The following is a 19,242-nucleotide window of genomic DNA, read 5'->3' as shown; positions in this document are numbered from 1 at the left end:
GCGAGGCTCCGTATCGCTTCACGGCGTTTCTAGGTTGGACAAGTAATCATATTGGGCAGGTTGAAATTTCATCGGGTTTCACCGTTTGTTAAATCTAGAGACAAGGGAAATGGCTCACTTCAGGGAAGATGTTTAATTGAGTTGTTGGTATTCGTTTTTGAAGGGAAGCATTTGGGGACTGATGGCTCCTGGAGACTGCGTTTACCTTAATAGATTTAATTTTTCCTGACGGGTATTTTAGAGGTGGCGTTCCCTGAAATTCTTACTACGTGCTGGACGATTATATTTCTAAACTGGGAGCCAGTGATGCGATGCAAATTTCAGAGTAAAGGTGTCGACTTTCATCAGGTTCCAGGTCTATCTGGATGAACTGGGGTTGGCGTTTCCTCTATAAAGTAAGCCTTTCATGTTGAAACTCTGACTCAGACTCTTAAACCCATTGTTTTTATACTGGTACTCTGTGGGAGTTAAGTGTCAACTTTCTCTTCTTTTCTCATATGGAATATTCGTCCAAGACAAAGATTCTCTGATTTAATCTTTTGGAAAAGTACAAGATTAAGTCCTATAGAATCATTCTCTGCAGCCAGTTTAGTAACAGTATTAATTTTCTATATAATCCCGATTTAATGACTTTCACTTTTCTCTTTTTCATTTTTTGAAGGCTGCAATTAAACCACCTATACCAGGATAAAAAAAAAAAAACTGATGGGAATAATGCAGAACAGTAACAGCAGTAGTCTCAAATGAAAGGTTTGCGTAAAGCAGTTTATGGTCACTGATGTGTCCAACTATTAGATGACATACCAGTTATTAACAAGAATATTAATATTAAAACATTTTTCCCATGGAATAAATTATCTGTACTGAGGCATCAGCGATTAACAATGCATTTAAAATGAGTTGGGTGATGATTTGATTTGCTCGTAAATGGTTAGGGGCACAGTAAGAGATTTTGGGGATGAATAGCTTTATGTGGGTGACGACTTATTTTCTTATCTCATTATGCTTAAGTAAAGGACTCTTGAAGTTGACTGTATCATTAGATTTCTCTAGTTTGACTGAGAGAACAAGTTTGGCAAGTGGCTCAAGATAGTCAGTAGGTGTTGCTGTTAGCTTCTCTGCAGTTCCTGGGACCGCTCCTCCGGTTTGAAATTGCAACTCTCATACAGAGAACTTTTTAGATCGGAAGTGTCGGGCAGTTGTTTGGATCCTGTGGCAAGGTTGAACTCTTGGCAATAAATCCAAAGCACCTTACTTAGATTTTGTACTGAGATTTATTTAACTCTATCCTTTCACTGTTATTTTCTGGCTTTCATATTTATTTACTTTGCTTTTACTTTGAATTCCATGAGTAATTTTAGGGAACCTCCTACCCCCTGCCCCCAATTTTTTTTTAAAACAACTTAAAATCTTCATGTAGCTTTATTGAAGTCAGAGATTGAAGATTGCTTGAGTTTAGTGGTTTTGTAAGCTTTGGGGGATCTTGGTTGACCCTGAGTGGAGATATGTATATGTTCTATTAATTTGCAGTTTGAAGTTTTCAATAAATGGCTGTTTTCTCTCTCTTTGAGCTGTGAAATGGAAGCATGAGGAGAGGTGGAAAAGTGTAAAACTACAGATTCCCTGAATCTTTCCAATTTAGGGGAAAGTATGTAGTGATTCATGAGAACATAATTGTGTGCTTCCTGTCAGTCCTCATGATTGTGGTATTATTCCTCTTGGCCCATTTGAAGATTTCCAGGTGATAGGACATTTGAGATTTTTGGTTCACTGATGAAATCCGACTTTGTCAGAGGAAGACAAATAGATATATCCCTCTAATGGAGAACTAGATCTCTGACGTAGAATGCTCTTTCTTCCTTTTGATGCAAATGATGGAAGTTCATATCTGAAATTGAGAAAAAAGTTGTCCCTTCCCCCATAATATCACTATATTCCTAACCTTTTGAAGTTTATGGTGTCAGGTGGTATTTACTCAGTGTCTCTATCTGGGAAGTGTGCTGTCTGGTTCCATGGTTCCTGTGGTGAGTAAAAGTGTGTTTCGTGGAACTTCTGTCCGGTGGGGCCATTTGTGGTAACTTTTCTGGGTTTGGTGTTATGGTACCCTGATGCCTCCTTAAAAGTTTTGCATAGCAAGCAATCAATCAATTATTTTTATTATTTTCTGAAATAATGGAGCCCAGTATTTGCCCTCAGAAGGTCTGGGTTTCGAAATTTCTGGCTATGGGATCTTAAAAAATAATCAAACCTCTCTGAACTGTCATTCTGAAAAACTGTCTTTCTCACCAAAGACGGGCATAATGCTTGCTTCACAGCTTTGCTGCAAGAATTAATGAGAAAATATGTATGAAAGTACTTTGCAAATCATAAAGTCTTATTTGCAGTTGCATTTTCTTTCTGATGAACAGATTCATAGACTGTTGAAGCTAGAAGGGATTTTGAATTAAATCATTTGGCCCGTTTTCTCCATTTTGCTGTTGATGAAACTGAGGCCCAGAAGTTGAAGTGATTTGTCGAAGGTTATAAAAGAGCTAGTTAGTGATCAGGCAGTGATTGGGAGGAAGGTTTCCAGATTTAACTGTACTCCTTTGTTTCCTGGGTTTTTTGTTTGTTTGTTTGTTTGGAGTCTATAGGTTAAAATTCCTTTACTGCTCCCCTCCCCCCGCAAGTGTTCAGTGTTTATTAAGTATCTTAATGAGCAAAACTTAAGGAAACAAACAAAATCAACATGAAGGTTGAAGAGCTTTGAAAACAGTTTTGATGTAGTGTTTGGCAAGTAAGCTTTAGAGTTACTCAAATTACAAAGTTATGGAAAAAGAAATTATGAGTTAGTTAAAATATCTACATGGTAGAGCCTGTAGGCTCCCCCCTCCTTTTTTTTGGGGGGGGGGGAATAGACTTTATTAACTCAGAGCATAATAGACTTGTATGCTCTTTGGAGAAGCCAAGCTTACCATTTTCTTCCCTTTATATAATTTTTCATTTGTAAAAGAAAGTGACTGTCCCTTCCTTATTTCTGGAACAGTGGCAACTTGTAGACTTTCTTTTTCAGTTACGTGTAAGTGTTACCAGGGGGTGGGGACTTGGAGGGGGGCTGGGTCAGATGGAGGGATAATTGCACAGAAAGAGGAACATGTTGAAGGAGCTTCCTGTTGAAGATGTGACTGATTTAATTAGCGCCACCCTCCCTTCCACTAGGGTAACCTGAGCCAGGAGAGAAGAAATATCCGTGGCAGTTGGGTGACTGCCCTTTAGACGAGGGGCTCTCTCCCTTCTCCTGGAAGAGTTGAACATTATCTTATTCTTTCAGTGCTCATCCAGAAATTGGTGTCTTGTTCCGTATCCGGTGCTTCTTAAAATATGGATGTTCCACGGTCACTTGAGATTGACTGCCTAACCTATCCACTGCACTTCTACTTTTTGGCATAAGAAGTAAATTGACCTCGTTGCATTTTTGTTTTTAGGTTTTTGTTTGTTTTTTTCCCTATGTCTAGCTAACTGGGGAAAAAAAAAAGGCAAAACAAAGCCTACACACCTATATGGGATTTTATTTTCCAAAGGTTAGATCTAAGTTAATGATCCTTAGACGATCGTTCTTTTATTCTTCTGGTGGGCTTTTGATGAGCTCTGGAGTGAGTCAGAAGCAGGGGAAAAATTCCTTTTGCCTTGGGTCTCTCAAGCACAGATGGTTTGAGTGAGGGATGGAATAACGTGAGTGTGGTTGCATTTGTGGTCATGAAGGTAAGAAAATCTATTGGGGCATATCTTTTGAGGATAGGGGCCCGTGCACATTCATTTTCTCCTTTTGTTCTGGCCTGGGGAGAGTAAAGAGAACATGAATGTTTTCTTGGAGATCAAGAGGGATGACCCTGAAATGGCATGGAGGAACATCACGAGCTTTTTTAGGTGGACCGTAGGAAATAGCAGTGCTTTGGGGGGTGTGCGGCAGGGTCAGCTGAAGTCCTAGCTCTTTGCCTTTGGAGGCCTGGGATGAGAATTTTCAGTATTTAGATTTCTAATTTGTTACTTGTCATGTTGCACCGACTTCTCCCTCTAATTAGGATTATAGTACGCCTCACTTTAAAACTGTGGGAAACAGGCAATTACATAACATTAGATTCCCCTCTTTTCAGGAGAGGCAGGAGCGTGGATGCTTGTTGGAGTGTGCACGCTTGGGGAGGGAGGGTTTCTGGTTTGCACAAGCACAGAGGTCACTCAGAGGCGACTTGAATGAATAGGACAGGATGTCCAGCTTCGGCTACCACTGGGTTCTTTTTCCTTTCTCCTCCCCCAGATCAGGTCTGGGTTAAATGCCTTTTGCAGATACAGTAGTTAATTCTGGTTATTTTCTCCTTTCTCTTCTACTGTTTTCACAAAGTCTTTTACTGAAGCTGTAGGTATCATCGTTAATGGGTTTTTGTGGTTCAGGGTCTTGCTTCCTTTTAGAATGAATTCTCAACTACTCAGAAAACAGCTAGTGAGAAAGAAAAAGCAAAGAGCTTCATAGTGAATGATTATGTTTCTATAATCCAGACTTGAGTGTGATCAGTCTCTTTTCCTTCAGCTCCTATGTTATCCTTCCCCACCCCCCATATTCTAGAGTATTTGCCTAGGTAGGTATTCTCGTTGGATATTGAGAACTCCTTGTGTTCCCTTCAACAGTCTTGGTTCCCAGAATCGATTATTGGTTTTTTACAAGTTTCTTTGTGGTTCTCGATGCTCTTAGAGAAACAACGGACAACCGAACCGTGGTATCTCATGCTTTCGAGAAGAGACAGTGCTTGTTAGGAGATGCCTACAAGATATAGATCATTATAAATTAGTTGCATGTCCTAAAATTTTCACCCACTTTGACTGTTACTGCTTGCGTCATCGATGTGTGCCTAGGAAAAAAGTGGAAAGCAGTATTTCCCCAGGTTTTTGCAAGAAACGTAAGTTTATGACTTGTCGGAACCGAACTACTTTTCTTCAGAAGGCTTCAGAAACACATCTTCTTCCTCTTGCCCTGCGGGTTGGGGTGTGGTTGGTGGACCTCCTCCCTCTTCCTAAGCCTAGTTCTGGCTGCTCTACGGAAGACCTCAGAAGGTTCTGCCGGTATACTGTCTGAGCCTAATTCCTGAGCAGCTGGCCTCTCCGATGTAAAGAGAAGGTGCTGTGTGTGTGTGTTGTCTGTGTTTGGGGTGGGGTCTGACTGTGGTTCCTAACCCTTGTCTCTAACAGTTTGCCAGGTGCCCGTGGTTCTTCGAAGTGTCTCCATGTTACTTTATTTTTTTAATGAGGATCTTAGTGCTTATCCTTTGTAATAGGAAATGAGGTCTAATAATTGCATAACAATGTTTCAGTAGGTAAATGATAGGTTATGGAGAGCTACAGAGTTCATAGGAAAGACTTATTCAGAGTTCAAGAACGTCAGCCGAATAATTGCTTTTGGTGGGATTGTTCTGAAGGCCATTTTCCAGGTAATGTTTTAAAATAGTGGCTTTCAGCAGTTTGGGGAGGACGTGTGTTTGGGGGAGCAGTGAGTGCTTGGGTGGAGAGGTTAGGGGGTCCCGGTGAACTCGGGGGCTTTTCTCCGGGGCAGCGTGCTGCGTATCAGGTGGACGGTGATGTGAAGGAACTCGGTGGAGGATTCTGTTCTGCTTCTCCTCCACCCACTTGAGAGCACAACTGCTTTTTTTTTTTTTTTTTTATCAGTTTTGAACCCAGGCTTGACAAAAAGGTAAACAAGTAGTAGCTTAAACCAGAGAGCAGCTGCCTGGGGACTGTGGAAGCTTCATTTTGAATGGGTGAGGAGAGGAGCCTCTGATCCTCTACGCTGTCCCATTGACTAAAAAGACAACTTGGAAAAAACTCTGGAAATACCTGCCAAAGGCTGAAAGGGTCAGGCTGCTTAGACTCCTGCGGTGGATGTAGAACATATAAATCCGATTTGGTAACTGTGTGTTGGCACTTACTTTTTTTAATGTGTTAAAAAACACATAACATAAAATTTACCATCTTACCCATTTTCAAGTATATAGTGCAGGAGTGTTAAGTGCGTTCATGTTGTTGTGAAACAGATCTCCAGAACTTTCTCATCTTGCAGCTCTGAAACTATACTCTCCTCTTATCCCCGGCCGCTGCCATTCTACTCTCTGTTTCTGTGAATGTGTCTACTTTAGACAACTCATATAAGTAAGAATCAGGCAGTATTTGTCTTTTCGTGACTGGCTTCTTTCACTCAACATAATGTCCTCAGGGTTCATCCATGTTGGCATGTGACAGGATTTCCTTCTTTCGAGGCCCAATAATACTCCATATGTGTAGACCATATTTTGTCCACTGATCCATTCACGGACATTCAGGTCGCTTCTGCCTCTTCTATTGTGAATATTGCTGGTATGAATATGGGTGTACCAATATACCTTTAAGACCTTGCTTTCAATTCTTTTGAATATACACACAGAAGTGGGATTGCTGGATCATATGGTAGTTCTCTTTTTAACTTTTTGAGTAATCTCTACAATTTTTCATAGTAGTTGTAAGACCACAGTGGTTTTACGTTCCCGTGAGCAGCGCCCAAGAGTTCCAGTTTCTCCACATCTTCGTCAACACTTGTTAATTTCTTTGTTTTTCATAGTAGCCATCCTAATGCGTGTGAGGTGAGATCTCACTGTGGTTTTGATTTGCATTTCTCTGTCGATAAGTGATGTTGAGCATCTTTCATATGTTTGTTGACCATTTGTCTATCAGCTTTGGAGAAATGTCTATTCAAATCCTTTGCCCATTTTTTAATCGGGTTGTTGGATTTCAGTTCTTTATATATTCTGGATATTAACCCGTTATCAGATGTATGATTTGCAGATATTTTCTCCTATTCTTTGGGTTGCCTTTTCACTCTGTTGATTGTATCCTTTGATGCACATAGTTTTAAAATTTGTCTATTTTTGCTTTTATTGCCTGTGCTTTTGGCATCATATCCAAGAAGTTATTGCCAATACCAGTGTCATGAAGCTTTCCCCTATGTTTTTCTTCTAGAAATTTTATAGTTTTCTTATGTTTAGGTCTTTAATCCATTTTGAGTTAATTTTTGTATGTGGTGTAAGATAAGGGTCCAACTTCATTCTTTTGGATGTGAATGTCCAGTTTTCTCAACACTGTTTTTTGAAGAGATTGTCCTTTCCCCGTTGAAGTGGTCTTGGCTCACTTGTTGAAGATCAGTTGCCCACATACACAAGGTCTTATTTCTGGGCTGTCTCTTCCATTGGTCTCTTTGTCTTTATGCCAGTACTACATCTTTTTGGATTACGCTAGCTTTCTAATATATTGAAATCTGTAGGTGTGAGTGGCACTTACTTTTAATTGATGCTATTCTTAAATAATAGAGAATAGAGAACTCGACAATTGAGAAAACAACTCACAGGATTTTTCATTTTTTTGCGGGTATCAGACACTTAAAGAATGAGGTAAAGTGATTTAAATGGCAGCATGTTTGCAAGGCTATCAATTGGCAGCGAGTAGAGTAAGAGCTGTGTGTCTAGCACTTCCTGGTTTGCAAAGTACTTTCACAGATACTTATTCCGGTGGCTTGGGAAAGCTTGCAAAAGGCGATGGACCTTGAAGATGGGATATATACCCCACTGGGTATAAATACCCCAAACCATATGTGTCAGTTGAGTTGCAGTGTTACAAGGAGGTCTTTCATGACAGCCGCTAGTGGTAATCTCAAGGTTTTCAGTGGTATCAGTTATTACAAGAACTGTCACTGGTGGTATTGTTTTCCTTGACACTATATTGCTTTTCCTACTCCATTCCAGTAGACTCTGCTTTTCCCCGTCTGCTCCTTGAATAGCAGTAGGCCGCACAAAAAGATTGACTAGCTAGCCAACAGCACTGTTTTCTTTTCTGGGATGTGCAAAGAAGGGAAAACTAACCTGGCTGGGTTGTGTAGGATGAATTGAATGAGAGAGATTGGAACCAGAAGAGCAAATTAAGTGGCTATTGTAGTAAGTACTTTGGGCTACTTGAGACATACTTTCTCGCCTTCTTAATAAAACTGTGGGGATAATTTTGGTTGAGTGTATTACTTGAAGGGACATCGGTAGAATTGTTGTGGAGGAACAATGTGGTATGCTTGCATTTAGTTGTTCAGTGGTGACCAAATGAATTCATGTCTACATGGGTGATTCTCTAAGGAGTAACTTACTCATTCATCCCATAAGTATTTATTGACTCCCCCTATAATGCCAGGGGCCAATGGCTGCTTTTAGTGACAAGGGAATATATGGTTCGTGCACTCATGTGGCTGATATTCTAGTGATTGATCCGGTCCTTTTCGGTGTTCTGTTGCTCTCGTCTGGTTGAGTTTTCTTTTCGTCAAAGGCCACCTGTTTTACTTCTGATGCAAAACAGTTGTAGTTGTTTATTATGAAATTAGTCCTGTGTTAAATATTCTTTGTATAGAAGAAAAAACAAACCCTAGACAGTGCTGCCTTTTTGGTTTCCAAGGAGATAGGTCTTGGCAAAATTTATTTTATCAAGTGCTTTTCTAAGTAACAGAACTGAAGGAAACAGGGTTTAGTGAATTTTGGTTAAGTTTTTCCTGAGGACCCAGATAAGGTTTTCAAGTCTTGGTTTCCTCTACTTCCACGTCTGTTCCAAAGGAGTCTAGAAACGCAGTTTTGATTAATCTGGATTTTTTTCCCTTAATTGTCAGATCCTTAAAGAGTCATATACCCTTTTTGGATCTTCATTCATTCACTCATTTAACAAGTTTTATTGTTCATTTTATTATATACCAAATATCTTTTCCTTTGTAAGGGGAAGAAGGTTGAGGTTGAATTAAGTTTCCTTTAAGGCCAACTGTTAAAATTCCGTGAATTTATTATTGTGATTTAGTGAGACTGAAGGCTTTTTGCAGGTAGTAGAAATGTTTTTAAAAGAAAAGAAAGAAATTCAGAGAATTTGTTTTTAACTCTAAAACATTTTAGTGAGGAAATTCTATAATGGTGGATAATTTTAGCATTAGTTTCCCTTTGATCTGAAAACAGTCAACATTTTATCTCAACTCTGAGGTTTTTGTAATTTTGGTAGGAGACAGTTCTGAATGTCGCTTTTCTGCCGTGACTTTTTTTTTTTTTTTTAAAGATTTTATTTATTTATTTGACAGAGATAGAGACAGCCAGCGAGAGAGGGAACACAAGCAGGGGGAGTGAGAGAGGAAGAAGCAGGCTCATAGCGGAGAAGCCTGATGTGGGGCTCGACCCCACAACGCCGGGATCACGCCCTGAGCCGAAGGCAGACGCTTAACCGCTGTGCCACCCAGGCGCCCCATCTGCCGTGACTTTTAATACCATAGAAACTTAATTTCTGTTTCAGATCGGTATAGTGCCAGTGTGGGAAATTTAGAAACGCGTACCACCCCTGTTCCTAGGTGCTTGTTTCCGCGTTTTTCAGAGCCCTTGTCATTAATGTGTGTGGTAGCCTAGAGATGTGGCAACATCATGTTACCGAATACGGAAGAGCCACTGATCTGAGGACCAGTGCCGTGGAAGTGAAACAGGCAATTGCCCGTGCTGCCAAATGTGTAATACTCAGATAACCTAGTGTGAGATTTCATGGCTTTTTAAAGTGAAAATGATATTTTCGTATGAATTTGTCATTAGAAATTCAACCTAGTATTGATTACGTGTGATAGGGTTCCGTTATTCAAAGTAATATTTAGGAATTTCTTCCCATGTGGATTGTTTGCTGTTGTAAATGTGGTCTCATGGTTACCAAGAGCACTGGAAGATTTGTGTCATCCTGGCTCTGTGAATTTGGCCATTTTTCGTTTGTTTACTAATCAGCAGTATTCACTTGAGCACCTTCGAGATGGCAGATGCTGCTCTCGTCCTGGATCTGCAGCGATGAACAACTCTGAGTGAGATGGGAAGCCACCACAGGGTTTTCCACAAAGGGTGTGATCTGACATATTTTTAAAGCAAAAAACTCAGTTGTGCAGAGAATAGAGTATGTATGTGTGTGTGGGGGTGACTAAGGTGGAAAGCAGGGAGATATCAGAGGGTTCTAGCAATAATCTGGGTCAGATGTGATGAGCAGTGGAGGTGATGAGAAGTGGCTGGATTCTGGACGTAGGTCAGGTGGGGCTGGTGGGACTTCCTGAAGGGTGCGATGATGTAGAGAGCAAGAAGGAGAGGAGTCAAGGAGAACAGGGTTTTTGGCCTGAGCAAGTGGAGTAATGGAGGTGCCATTCGCTGAAGCGGGGACGGTGGGAGGAAGAGGTTTTGGGGATTAAGAGCTGGCTTGTAGATACTGGGTATGAGGTAGCAGTTGATGTGCGAGAGGAGAAGTCAGCTTGGCAGCTGGCAGGTCTGCTAACCTTCATGGGCTTTAGTTTTCTCATTTGTGAAATGGGGAAAGTGTTGGCCCTTCTCCGAATTCTTAACATCAAATGAAAAAAAAAAGAGTTGAAGCGTCTAAAGTTATGTCTTGTAATGGTGGTATTATTTCTGGAAAGTAGATTCGTTACCATCTTAGGTACTTTGTGGTCTCTTTTGAACTACTTAAGTCTTAGGCCATAGGCCAGAATGTATTGTGGAAAGTTGGCACTGGCCTTTCAAAGGCTGGTTTTCTTTCCCAACGGATGGAATAGTGTTCTTTCTTATTCATGCTGTGATTCCTGGGCAGTTTCTGGGAGAACTTGGTATTTTGGTTTCCTTCAGGGTGTCAGAGGGCTTCACTTTGTGCAGAGCCACGGGAGCACCACGTGGGCGTGTGGTGCCGGACTTGCCCCTTAATAAACATCGTGCGAGCCAAAGTGATTCGATTTAGGTGGGAGGATATTATAGTCGGAAAAACCCCGGCTCTTTCCTTTCTCATAGTCTTTGTTCTTTGCGGCTTCTCATGACTTGCATCAGTTAACAAATAGGGTCTAATAGGTCAGATTTATCAGGGAGACCACTCTCCATGTTTCTTGGTTCAGAATACCTGTTTATATATTCCTAAGTTTTGGGGTCACTCCAAGTTTTGTTGTAGGCGGGTGGGATGTGTTCAATATATATTTGACCCCACTGAGTGAAAATTTAAGATCCAAAAGATGAAAAAGTTGAGAGCATCAGTCTTATAGTTCAACCGGAGGCGTTTTGAACTTACCAAACGTCCTTCCTGAGGGGTGGTAGGAGCTAGCCGTGTCCATGCGGTCCTCGCTGACGACGGATACCTTGCTCACAGCCTGACGTTGCTTTAGGAGCATCCAGGGTGTCCGTTCTTGGTTCTTGGCTCTTCCCACGCGCCACACAGTTTGCACAGAGGCGCTGCCACTTTCTTCACTGCCCTCCTGGTTTGCTGCTTCCTCCGGGCTCAGGATTCCGTGGGGCGTCGGCGAGGGGCCCACTGCCAGTTATGCAATTTAGAAAGAGAAGGTAAGGGTGCCTGTGAGGGCCTGACGCTTGCAGTGAGTAGGACTGTTGCTGAGTGACTGAGGGTTGTCGGGAACCGTGTCTAAGCACTGGGCTGGGCGTGCAGCGTCCAGAGAGCGGTAATGGCTTTAATAATGCAGGGAGGCGTCGGGAGCAGGACCCAGGTGCTTCAGAGCTGTCGGGAGGCAGAAACGGTTTGGGTATTCTCTTGTATCTTGCAGGCAAGAGGAGATCGCTCTTTATCTTTCAGGTCCTCCGGTTTATAAAATAAGTCTACCCATCTGCTCAGTAATGGTTAAGTTACATAACCTTTTGCTTTTCGTTGAAGTGACTTACTATACATTGTCTTATTTCAGCTTGTAAGAGACTGAACAATAGGTATCTATTGGAATATCACTTGATGTAATTGTCTGAAAAAACCCCCCAGCCTTTATTTTTGACGTACATATTAAGAAATTTAGGTCAGTTATAAGAACTAATTTGAAAGGGATCTATATATTTAAATCTCTGTCTTTTCCATGCTTAATCATTTTTTTCCCCTAGAAGGAATACAGCTTACTTAGAGTCTCTAAAATATCTTTTAGAATTTTCCAAATTGCCTGATGGCTTTTTATTTGAACTCGAGTCTCATAGTCATTTTTACTGGGGAGATGGGCTCTAAGTTTCTGAAGTTGCAGTACCTGTTTATGCACTCTTGTTTTTTTTTTTTTAATGTAACACTTTCATTGAGTTATAATTAACTTATTATATGGTTCTCCCATTTGAAGTGTACATTCATAGAACTGTGTTACCATCTCCATAAACAATTTTAGAACATCCTCATCGTTCCCAAAAGGAACTCCAACCCCTTTTGCTGTCACTCCCTGTTTGTCCCCAGCCCTAGGCCACCACTAATCCACTTTATAGACTTGCTCCCTCTGGATGTTTCCTGTAAATGGGCTCACGCAATGTGTGCTCTTTTCTGGCTGATTTCTTTCAGCTAGCTCCTATCAGAACACTTCAACTTTTTTTTTAAGCACTTTAACTTTGGTGGTAATGCTACAGATTTTAGACTCAAAACCAGAGAAGAGCACAGCCGTGAGTTACCATGTGTATTTGTGGAGCAGGGAGTGAACTGAGAAGCTTCCACAAACAAGCCCCCCCCCATGCTGATCTTCCCCTGTACTCAGTGCCTGAGACCGCACGCCGATCTCGCCTTCCCTTGCCTGAGCCTTGCCTGCTTCTTCCTTAAATTTTCCAGATAGCTCTCAGATGTCCTTTCTGAGTCTTCCCTTCCTTTTCTCTTTGGGCTGCTCTGAGACAAAGCACTGCCATTTTTTTTTTTTCTTTCGAATTGATTCTTGTTTTCAACTTTTCCTCTTTTAATTGCCACCATCTCAGGACAGACCCTTGACCTTTGTATCTGGGTGGCCAGAGCAGGCTCCTTGGTGAGCACGTCAGCTCCTGCTGCCCTGTGTCTAGGCCATCTTGTCTGATTACTCTTCCTAATGTAGTACCACCAGGTACGTGTGCCGCCCTCAGTGCCGCCCTAAAGTGGTTCAGTACCTTGCCACGTCAAACTCACACTCTCCTGCTCGCTTTTGTGACCTTTCTCTTGGGTCTCTCCCTTCCTGCTTATCTGATTTCTTTGGCCTCTCCACGACTCTGTCTCTGCCTTCCTTGCGGCTCAGCTTTCTCCTCTTCCCAACTATTCCGACTTTCTTTGAGCCATTGTTCATGTTCCATGTTAGTTCTATTCAATTTAAAGCACTAAATTCCTCACCCGTAGCTTTCTCTCTCTTACCCCCTTCCCTGCATATCACACTCCTTATCCTTATTTTGTTTTGCTTTTATCCCCTCTGATGCAGTACCAGCCCGAGTTCCAGTTTTATCTGGCTTTCTCACCCTTCTGCGCCCACTCCCTTCACTGCCGTTTTTCTGGTTGGTGTAACTCTCCTTAAGTTCTCCCTTCTCTGATAAGCCGTTGTACTGTGCTGTATACCTAAGGAGCTTAACATTAAATCTTTGATGCACAATTCATCAAGGACATTTAGCCTGGAGAAGACTCAGAACAGATGTCATCCCTGTCACAAGGGTTGAAGGTCCATCCTACGGAAGGAGGAGAGATTACGTTTGTCTTCCCAGGCGCCGCAGAGAAGGACGGGAGTTCAGTAAGTGCTGCCGGTTGAAGGGGCAGCAGAAAGGACTTTGCGGGTAGAGCCTTCTGTAGCAGTGACGGCTGCATTCCCCACCGCAAGCCTAGGCCGGATCATTCTGGATGGGGCCCTTGCAAAGGCCATTCAGACAATTCTTGGGGGCTCCACGAGGTTAGTGGTTCTTAGTCTCCATGGGGTGTTAGAATCAGCGGGGGCGCGCTGAGTACACGGAGTGTCTGTCTGCACCTTGGACGTTCAGATTGAGCCGTCTATGAAGCCCGGCTTGAAAGCTTTTGAGGCACGTACTCTTTTAGTCTTTGAGAACCTGAGTGTCTCATTTGTTTAACAAATTTGTGTTGAGTGCCTGCACGGTGCTCAATGTCGGGTTGTGGGTTTGGCCTTCATAGGACATAGAGTCAAGGGGAAGGAATGCAAACAGATAGGTGAAGCCATGTGATTTCTGCTCAGGTAGTTGGAGACCCTTGGAGGTACGAACCATATCTTACTTTGTATGTTTATTCGCCCCAGGGGAATGGGCTCATTGACATTCATTTTTGGGTGGCAGACTCATTCACCTGCTGTTTACTGCTTTTTTCCCTATTGTAAGGCTTGTTACTGTGTTCTTTATCCAATTGTTTTCATACAACTTGATTTCTTTCTTTTTCCCTTTCTTTCTTTCATTCATTCATTCAAAAGATTTTATTTATTTATTTGACAGAGAGAGACAGCCAGCGAGAGAGGGAACACAAGCAGGGGGAGTGGGAGAAGAAGAAGCAGGCTCCCAGCGGAGGAGCCCGATGCGGGGCTCGATCCCAGGACTCTGGGATCATGCCCTGAGCCGAAGGCAGACGCTTACAACTGAGCCACCCCGGCGCCCCCATACAACTTGATTTCTTGTTGAAAAGGAGCTACTCTCTTTTTGATTGCTTCATGTCAGGCTCGGCCTTTGGATTTTGTTCCTTCCTCGTTACACATTTTACAAAGGCTACTACTTATTGAGTACCCAATGTGCCAGGCACTTCGTGTCACACCACTGCTAATCTTTGCAACAAGCCTACAAGATAGACATTAGGACTCCATGAGTGGGAGCCAAGCTGTCGAGCTCCTGTTACAAACCTTCTTACATTAACTTTCATTGCAGCAGCTACTGAGTTGGGAAATTGTCTAGTGCAGTCACCTGGTGGGACTAGAGTTGTTGCAGTCATGTTTTGGCTGTGTGCATAGAATATGTTTTATTGCCGGAAATGATGGAAAGCCTGTCTGCATATAATAGGGTAGCTGTGACCATCACCCTATTTGTTTTAAACACCGTCCATGCTGATGATAGAAGCTCTCTGCCATTTCTCCAATGAAAGGCTGGTCTTGCTGGTAGAAATGTCAAGCATGGTGTGTAGTTTATCATTTGTCTGTGTTGTGCCACGGTGGGAGTCAGGGACTGTTTTTTTGTATCTGCAGTGATGATCTGGATTTCCCAGAACTGGCATGTGACCCTTTGGCAGTTTCTTTTCCTGTATCTCCTGCAGCACTTTGGCCTGTCAAGGTGACCTCCACAGTGCTCAGTTAATAATAGTCCTAAATATCTTTCGCTGAGCTCTACCAATGAATAGGTTCTTTGCTTAGATTATCTGATTTTATCCCCATGGAATTCCTGTGAAGTAGGTATTATCTACAGACGATAAAGCTGAGAAAGGCTAAGTGACTTGCCCAGCTTGCAGACCCTGGCCTGTTTGCATTTTTTCAGGGCCTCAGGCATTAGACCATTTCTTTTCGTTTCTCTCACGTCCTCCTGTTGCTGGTTTTACTAAGGAAAATGAGGTGGTAGGTGAGTGAACTTTTAGGAGATGCATGAGAGCAAGTATCTTGGACTCCTAGAGAAAATTCATGGTTAATATATTTAATTTTCTCCCTTCTAGTAGAGTCAAGCTATTGGTTGTGGTTGAATATTCTCTCCGGCCAACTGAACTTACTGAGATGTGGGCAACAACCTCATAGGTTCACACCTGCTATAGAAGTTCAGGGCCTATGGCTGCAAATGCTTCTAGTGCAGATAGCTAGACGAAACAGAAATATTTATGGTTGTGGCAAAATAAATATAAATCTTCACAGAGTTTGTAATAGCCACAGAATTATTTTCTAGTAAGAACACTTTCACTTTACTTCCCAGCTGAAGGCAAGACAGGAAACGTGAGAAATGTATTTTCTGGGTGAAATGCTTGCTTTCTCATCTTGCAGCTTGAGCTCTGCTGTGAAGTTGTCATCCTGTCACTGACTTCCGCCTGTTGCCCTAAAATTATCATACTGTCATCAAGTCAGCATCTGCTTTGTTTTGAAATAAGTGTGTTTTAGGAGCCCGGAGGTATATTAGCAATATACAGATTTTTTTTTTAAAGATTTTATTTATTTATTTGACAGAGATAGAGACAGCCAGCGAGAGAGGGAACACAAGCAGGGGGAGTGGGAGAGGAAGAAGCAGTTTCATAGCGGAGGAGCCTGATGTGGGGCTCGATCCCAGAACGCCGGGATCACGCCCTAGTGCCAAAGGCAGACGTTTAACGACTGAGCCACCCAGGCGCCCCAGCAATATGCAGATTTTTAAAGAGAGGTTAATAGAACTGAAGTTAATTGAAAATACGAAAACAGGTGTAAGGTCAGTCTTGGCAATCAGGTGTGCTTCTAGGAAACACATATTCAATTGATCAAACGGAATTGAAGTCATTAGTAAAAAGCTAATTTAGTTAACTGAGGTCATGGTGTAAAAGGAAAACATTTTTACTACTTTCACTTTTCTAGTGACTAATGGGCTTTGTATGTTTATGGAATCCAATATACCCTTCTTTAAACTTTATGTGCAGGTCATTTCTCCAAACCAAATATTTGAGACTTCTCTTTCATGTTAAATCAGCCCCTACATTTTCTGCTTTGGTTTATTAGATAAGGATTTTTGGTGGAGTGATAACATGGCTGGGGTGGTTTTAGCGTAATCCCATTTGCTTTCATATTTAGGCTTATTATTTAATCTTAAGAACAAAGATTAATTTTAAAGAGTATTCTTAAACTTTGGTAGTTGAGCATGTAGCTGAGCAGGGCCATGATGTGCCCTCCAAGTGGGGCACAGAACCCTGGGGTTATTTAATGAATCCAGTTTCTGGGGCACTCATTTAGAGCAAGACGCATGAGGACCTTAGGTCTGCTTGCTCTCTGGTTCTTGGTTTCCCTCTGCAACTGGGAATCACCTTGAGTAGTTCACCTTGTCTTCGGGTTGTAGATTTGTCATGTTTAACTGCTTTGGTTTTTTGAAAGCTGCCTTTTTAATAATGATATTTAACTATGATAATCCAAGTTCATTAAAGACATGCCACATTCATACCTTGGTCCACCCACCACCCATTAAGATAGTCTGTTTCTAAATATTACCTGAATATTCCTCATTCACGCGACACACCCTCACTGAGCCAGTTTGTGTCCGGCCCCTGCTGTGGCTGAGGTGCTGTGATGAGTGTGGTGCAGAGGATTTAGCAGACCTGTTCTCAGGATGCTTCCAGCTCACCGGGTAGTCAGGAAGAAGAGAGATGTCCAGCAGGAGACTAAGGAGATCATTTAAATGCATTGGCATTTCTTTCCTTTTCTCTTCTTGTGTGTCTTTTTTGTTTGTATTAGGAAAGCACTGCATAAGGTTTTTTTTTGAAAGTTCAGAAAATACCAGAAAGTATGAAGAAGAAGAAAAAAAAATCCTCCATCATTTTACCACCCAATGAAAACTAACCACAATTAACATTTTCCTGTTTCTTACCTTTCAAAAATGGCTTCTGAATACAAGCAGAAGGGGCTCGAAGGTGAAATCTGATGGGGAGAAGGGAGGCCCCGGGAAGACAGCAGCATTTTCCACTGTGGGCATATGGTGCCGGGCGCAGCAGCCTTGAGGGTGGGGTGTCTGTGATTCCTCAGGAGGAAAATGTTGGCGAACAAAACCAAGAGCAGCTTTGACCTTAGATTTCTCTGTGAATAGTTTCGGCGTTGCAAGTGAATTGTGTTCTAAAACTTTGTAAGGTGGTGGTTGGCATTCTAGATGCTTTTCTCGAAATTAATTTTATTTTAACCTGTTGGATACGAGTAGGCCAGAGCCCGCCCTCAAGGACAGGGTGTGAGCGCTGATTTACAAATGACAGTGTGTCCACTGTGTGCTCAGGCTTTAAGGCCAGAAGTTCACAGCAGGAGAAGCAGAAAGAACAGAAACAGTTTTATTTTCGAGGGTCTGTTATGTACTAGTACATTTTTGGATTATTGTCTCATTTAATTTTCAAAGCCAACTTTTGAGGAAGGAGTTTCCCTCATTTTTACGGTTTAGATTTAGGACATGGGTGCAGAAACTAAGTTGCATTCCCATGTCTCACAGTGTTTCTTGGTAATTGGAAGTGGTACATACGGGCTTTGGGACCCGAGACCTGGTTTCCATCCTACCTCTGTGCCCTCAGGTGGTTCTTCAGCCTCTTCCCTCATTTTTAAAAAGGGGACAGTGATGATGCTTTAATTTGCAAGGTTATTGTCAAGGAGAAATGAGATGATGTGTGTTATGCCATCCCCACAGTTTGGGTTCAGTACCAGTAGGTGGGAGCTCTAATTATTATTATTATTATTATTAATTTTTTAAGTAGGCTCCCATGGAGCGCAACGCGGGGCTCACACTCCTTACTGTGAGATGGAGATCAGTAGCCAGATGCTCAACCTACTGAGCCACCTGGCGCCCTTGGGAGCTCTAATTATGATGGAATTGTATGGCAGCACGTGCAAGGTCTGGCACGCAGTGGACGCCCGGCCCAGTCTGTGTCAGCTGCTCGTCCTCCCTTCTTCTTTTTTTTTTTTTTTAAAGATTTTATTTATTTATTTGACAGAGATAGAGACAGCCAGCGAGAGAGGGAACACAAGCAGGGGGAGTGGGAGAGGAAGAAGCAGGCTCATAGTGGAGGAGACTGATGTGGGGCTCGATCCCGTAACGTGGGGATCACGGCCTGAGCCGAAGGCAGACACTTAACCGCTGTGCCACCCAGGTGCCTCTCGTCCCTTCTTGCAAGCCCTCCCAGCTTTTCAGCTGTCCCGGTCTCTTTCCCTTGGGTTTTTAAAGACCCTGATGGAAAGATACATTTCATTTGGGTTATAATGGTGGGTTCTTGGAGCCATAAATTTTATCTACATTACACAGGAACATCCCATCTCATCACAGTTGTCTTTTTGAAAGGTTATCCTGAGCATTTTTCCCCAGGTGTCAGATGGAGGAAGGCAAGGGTAGGAAAGCTAAGAGCTCAGATGGAGGAGAGGTCAGGGGGCAGAGAGGGAGGAATCAGCCTGGGTATCTTCCCAGCTTCATTTGCTCCCCGCCGGCCTCAGCAAGGACTATGCTCAGGCCAAGTGCGGCTGGGATTTGTAACCGAGAAGAGGTTAAGAGAGCAGGGCAGATGCTGGTGTAGGATATACTTGGTTCTCCTTGCATAGTCAAGCTTTTTCATTCACATACTCAACCAAGAGTTTGTTGAAGCTCTCCTGGGTTCAGGTCACTGTCAGTCTTTGGGACTCAGAGGGCACGTCCGTTCTCAGGAAAGCAAGCCAGGCTGACAGACGGGTAACAGAAAATTACAAGCCACTTACTAAGTGGCAGGATAGAGAGAAGCTGGGGGAGCTTTGTCAGAATATGTTAAAGTTATTTTTTCTGTGTT

The 19,242-nt window shown here is 42.5% G+C and overlaps 1 protein-coding gene across 10 annotated transcripts in view; it reads left to right on the top strand.

The window, feature by feature from the left end:
* SIPA1L1 (signal induced proliferation associated 1 like 1) overlaps positions 1 to 19,242 on the top strand; it is a 371,790-nt gene that overhangs the window by 1,377 nt on the left and 351,171 nt on the right. Inside the window, exon 1 of one of the 10 annotated variants that reach the window (XM_040641705.1) lies at positions 5,111 to 5,149. The exons of the other annotated variants lie outside the window; for them this stretch is intronic. The gene's annotated coding sequence lies outside the window, so the exon portion shown is untranslated. Of the gene's footprint in view, positions 1 to 5,110; positions 5,150 to 19,242 lie in introns of those variants that run through there. 10 annotated transcript variants of the gene reach the window in all.

This window comes from Ursus maritimus, unplaced genomic scaffold (assembly GCF_017311325.1).
Source record: "Ursus maritimus isolate PB19 unplaced genomic scaffold, ASM1731132v1 scaffold_25, whole genome shotgun sequence".
Classification (NCBI taxonomy): domain Eukaryota; kingdom Metazoa; phylum Chordata; class Mammalia; order Carnivora; family Ursidae; genus Ursus; species Ursus maritimus.
The sequence above is the reverse complement of the archived record's forward strand: the minus strand, read 5'-3'. Positions and strand labels throughout refer to the sequence as shown.